This window comes from Chelmon rostratus, chromosome 16 (genome assembly GCF_017976325.1).
Source record: "Chelmon rostratus isolate fCheRos1 chromosome 16, fCheRos1.pri, whole genome shotgun sequence".
Lineage (NCBI taxonomy): Eukaryota > Metazoa > Chordata > Actinopteri > Chaetodontiformes > Chaetodontidae > Chelmon > Chelmon rostratus.
This window is the reverse complement of record NC_055673.1, coordinates 20206472-20212347: the sequence shown is the minus strand read 5'-3', so window position 1 is coordinate 20212347 and position 5876 is coordinate 20206472.

Genomic DNA, 5876 nt, shown 5'->3' with positions numbered 1-5876 from the left:
GAAATTCACGATTTTAAAGGATGAGGCTGGCATTACTCGGCCTTTTTCTTGTTATCAACAACTTTCATCCAAAGACCAAAAGAAAAAAATTAGTCAGATGTGTTTTGGATGCCAGCCTTCAAACAATGTTATGCAAACCACACACTGTTTAATGAAAATGTTCCTGTAGTAGAGAATAGTTGTGAGTGAACTCCTCCCGCCGTCAGGGAACCTGTGCTTCTCCCCCTGCTGGTTTTTCAGATCTAGTTAGGTGGGAGGTGGTCATGTTAATAGATTGGTCCGAACACATTATGATCAGCCGCCACCAGGAAGCCCAATCCCCTCTGCAATGCTATTAGGACAACATGACTCCCAGGGTGCTGCACACATCATTAGCTTCTATGCAAATGTCATCCTGCAGGAAGGTAAGCAGAGACCAGACGGCCCCTCTCGCTGACTGCTGCACTTGTTTCATATTTCACGGCGTTTCTTGACACAGACATCTCAATCTTTGTTGCTCCCCGAAACCTTTTCAGATGGGAAACATTCAGCAGCTCTCAAAAGGAATATTTAAACGCTTCAACAACAAATTTCAACAACAGGAGCATGACTCTATGAATAAAATACATGCCAAACCGACGTTATTTCAGCAGTTTTCACACGTCGACTGAAGGATTTTAATCCTGCAGAAGCGTTTATGTTTGACTTTGCTTCATTTCCAAACAAAATGACGGCCATTGTCTGCTGAGACCTGCAGGAATCCCACTGCTAAATTCTTTGCTCAAAGACTTTTTTTTTCTCCTTCTGTTTGTGTTTATGGGGATGAAAAGAGGATCAAGTGGAATCGTCTATTGACCATTTCTTTCTGCAGTGTTTGTACTCCAGAGTCAGGTGTTCAACAGGAGAAATAATGACTCGCGGATGACACAGCAAAGACATCAGACAAGAGCATCCTACTACCATGGACAGGCTTATAAAACACATTCAGTACAGCCTTGGTTTTCATTATGTGCTGAAAGAGCGTGTTTCTCCTCAGCTAATTACGTTTTGCACTTTCATAACATTTATGAAAACTGACAATCATGCTTGACATCTAAGAGAGCTTACTTCATGTAAAAGTCATAGTGAAAGCATAGAACATCCAACCCTGTCATCACACAGAAGCTTGGTTCCGGTCAGTTCCTCAAAGCCACAGAATATATTCATGTTTTTGTAACATTTGATGTTAGCATTTTAATTTTCTGGATTTCAGAGATTATCAAAGCTGCACTAATAAATATTTTATGTTAACAGTGGATCATATGATTATGTGAAATGTGAAAGTTTCACTTGGAGCAACACACCAGCAGAGAATTATCTCTCAATTTAGCAGGTTTCCTCATTCTGCAGAGCATTTTAGCATCTTTCAGCTCATTGTTTTGGTTCTGGTTGAGTCTTACGGCTTATCTTACCTGCTGTTTGTTGGTCTGTAAGGCTACACAAACTATGGTGAAGGTTGGATGCACCACATGACCATCTACCACCCCTACCTCCACAGCGTTTAAGTTCACTCACTACATGCCAGAGTACGTCTTTCACCTGCATTTGCACACGAATGTCAATCAACCACTAGGACAGGTGTTTCTATTTGTTTAATATTTCATTGGTATCGATCAGGACAAACCATCTATTTGTCAAGAAAAAAAGCAGCTGGTTTAATTTTGTCATATCCTCGAACCGACCAGAAGCCTAATAGATCTAGTTTCAGGGTATAAATAATAAATCTACACTTTTTTCAACATTTGGACTCACCTTTAGACTCTTTATGATCTGAAAAGCTTAAGATAGTCATTCTCTGTTTCTTCTTCACCAACTTTTTTCGTTGTCTTTGGTATACATGCAGCGTGAAACAAAATCGAAATTAGAGGAGCGATTTCTTGATATTTCCGTGTTTAGTGAATTCATTACTCATTCATGCCTTCTCCCATTTTTAATCCATTTCCCTGCACTTTCTGCTTTTTTAATGCCCTCTTGAGCATTGTCATAAATTGAGTCTTGTGACTAGTCAGTGTGGGGGCTGGGAAGATAAAAAGACAAGGCAGAAAAACCCTGGCGTATCAGGATGAAATGAAAAGATCTCAAGTGTACTGAGAGGATTGGAGGCTTCTTCTATACAGACTTGTCATGTTCTGTGGAAGAAGCGCTAAATTAAATACTGAAAAGGCATTCCCTTTTAAAACAGTCGCTGTCGGGAAAAATTAAAGCTTGCTCTCTCAATGCCTCTCCCAAAAGACGAGGCACTTCAAATTAAAAAGGACAGACACAAACATGGCAGCCGGAACAAAAAGGTGCCTCCAGTGTGTCAAATGCCAAATGAAATGCCAGAAAGAGCTCCTTAATTGATATGTAGGCCATACAACCTTTGTCTTAGCAGTCCTCGTCAGTCAGACGCCGCAGCGCGAGCTACAGTATATTACTGCTGTGACACAGATGACACATATTTAATTCAAAGGAGCCATGTCGGAGTCAGCAAAGTGCGAGCTCCTATGAATGTTAATAGTGTAGATACACGCGGTGCTTTTAAGACCCGTCCTCAGGTCTCAGTGTGAGACACAACTCGCTCCCAGCGCGGGCCTCCCAAGTGTACATGTCAAACACACTTTGAAGTTCTTAGCAATCTGGCAAAAGAGCCTGTTAGTACCTCGGCAACACCGCTGCACCCTGGCTAAGAAGTTGGGAGTGTGAAAGAAAAACAGGCTGGGGGAAGAAAAAGAAAGAAAAGACCAAAAAAAAAGAAAAAGGGAGAAAGAAAGATGAGAGTTTGGTGGAGGGGCTGGGAGGTTGCAGGGGCATCTGGTCTCAGAATCCCCACAAAGTTGTTTTGGTTGTTTGATCCTCAGGTACGTGGGGGGGTTGTGTGTGTGTGTGTGTGTCCCGGTGATTTTGTTTTGTTCTGTCACTGTTAGCGTCTTGCATAGTACATTCTGTCTACTGTCAAAATAACAGTGTTTGTGTGTGGGGGGGGCAGTGATGTTCTCCTCCGCCTATAAATGGAAGCAATGTGACATCAGGCCTAAAAATGTGAAGAACGCACAAATGCTAATTTACTGCGTCTCTGGTTATTCCAGGCCGTTTCCCTCTGCAAGCTCATTCATGTCAGCTGCGTTTCTGTGTTACACGATTCATTTCTGAGACCTTGGCTGATAACTGACAACATACTTTTATTTCATCGTACAAACGCAAAAAAAGAAAGACACAAAACCATCAGTTTGCCCTGAGTGATGGTGTTGTCAGTCTGTTGCACCAACAGTCCATCTGTAGGCCGTGTCCATCGCTTCGGACTGTAGCAAGCCCTCTGTAACGTGGATTTTGAAAAGTGCTCTATAAATAAAGATTGTTATTATTATTATGATCATTATGGTAGGTCCTCACAAATATTGTCCAGATTGTCTTGAAAGCTGCTCTTTATATTAATGGGATAATGAATCATAATGTTTTGGTGACGCCCTGACCTTCAGTCTTATGCCACCATCTGGTCAAAACTCAAGATTTTAGATTTATTGAGGTCTATCGGTGGAAATCACTTAACATTTTGCTGATTCAAGCCACTTTGTTCACTTCAGTTCAAAGATTTGTAGCCACCGAAATGTTCATTGTAGTTCATTCTCTTTGCTTCTGTCTCTGTTCAAATGTACTTTAGGTCGTGTATCAGTGAGTGAACACACCATCATTCACAAAGCCCAAAGTTCAGTGCTGATTCAGACTGTCTTCAGTTCAATAGCACGTTCAGTCTGTTTCATTCATACCAGCACTGCACATAAGGTGTATAGTTCAGCAGCCTTTTATTTGTACTCATATTTTTTATTTCGATGAAAATATTCTGTTTAAAGAAGAAGTCCTGCATTCAAAATTTTTACCTAAGGGAAAGTGCAAAAATGTTAGCATCAAAATATACTTAAAGCACTAAGAGCAAACATACTCATTACGCAGAATGGCCCATTTTACAATTATATTTGTTATACTGGTTATTATTATTATTATATTGATTGTAATGATGCGTTAATGTGAACATCACATTAATTTAAAAAAAATAAAAGGAACCCAAGATATTGTCTTGTTTCACTTTATGCACTGGGTTGCATTTCCCATGATGCAACTCAACCACAGACAGTTCAGTCGGAGACTAGTAGCTTCAAGCTGCTAGCCTCAAGCGGGCTACAGAGGCCTGCTAAGCTCATATCTTTCTACGCCCCCAGATTTTGTTTCTGTTTCAAAAATGTAGTCTTCAGCCCGAACCGATGCTGACTCAAGTCATCACTTGAGGGCATTTATCAGCCTCCACCCAGCTCCCTCTGGAGGTGTAAAAGGCCTTATACTGTACTTTTTTTCCCACCTATGCAGTATTGAACAGACTTTGATGTGTAAAATCACTTGAGTTCCTCTTTAAAAAACCCAAATTATCAGAAATATTATCAAAGACATGACCTCCCTGTCTTCAGTGATAACTGTGGGTAGGGTGTGGGGTGGTGGGAAGGAGGAGGTCAGAAATATCATGACATCTACTAAATGAATGTGATACTTTAGTGTTAGCCACGGGATGAATTGTGATAACATCGTTAAATGTTGTGTCCAAAACTTTGACTACATTATGACTAAACATCTGCAGAACCAATGTCAGTCAGCCTTAGCTGTGCTTTGTGTTTAGTGCTAATTAGCAAATGCTAGCATGCTAACATGCTCAACTAAGATGGTTACCATGGTAAATATCCCCTGAGTGCAGACCTTTTCTATTCTGGAACATCCATGAGCTTTCTTCTTGCACCACCATCAGTCATAAAATGTCCCGCTCTCATGCAATTATGTCATATTCAAATAGGCAGATTACCATAGAGCTTTATGAGCTCATTCGCGCTCCCAAGGGGATGCATCCTTTTGATTTTAATGAAGCCACGGTGCTCACAGCCCCACTACGAGTAAAGCACTGCAGCCTCTCCAGACCATTAGCAGGCTTTTTAGACTTCCCTTGCTTCGTTTCAACATTGCTTTCAAATAAGCCTCTGCAAAGTTTCCATGAACTTTGCTCCCCGCTATAACAAACAACACTATGCTCAATCAATTTGGACTCAGGGAGGCAAAAGTGTCACACCATGCCAATAACCCGTCTGATGCCCACGCTGTGATCCGACGCCGAGTCACTTTCACAAATCGACAACAGTGGACTTCAGGAACAAAAAGGACTGCCGGATCAAAAGGGAGGCCATTACTGAATCACTTTTCACAAGATGACACAAAGACACAGCTGCTGTTTTAGATGGACTCTATTGGCCGCAGCCCCCCAGTGCTCTTAATGCTTTTGATTATGATTTTCCATCAACAAGACGGACTCCAACACCCTCCCCCTCAGAGACCCTGCCTCTCATCTCCCCTCAGAAGTCATGTACTGTCGCTCTCCAGCTATTTCTACTGACTGCAAACACTTAGCTACTTTTGATTACATCCCCAGCACTCAGCGCTCCTCTCGAACCCGCCCAATCAGCCGCCATGTATACGCACACACACCCACGCGAATGCCAACACACACACACACACACACACGCACTGCCCCTCAAAGCATAATATAATTGGACAAAGATTTGAAATAACGGCGTCTCCCAGTGGAGAGATAGTTTTTCTCCACCAGCGGTGAATTGATAATCCGCTCTGTAAAATACTCCTGGGGTCTTCGCTCTCATGTGGAGCTGCTGCTGAATTGGTCGAGGCAACATTCAGGGCCGCAACACTCAGTTCCCCATATCTCACACCTCCTAATCCTAATTGCCCACGGCTGCAGGGCCACAAGACAGCAACATGGCAATAAGGCAATTAATTAAATGACTCAAACTCCCATTTATTTGTTACAGCATCTACACATCTTTAGC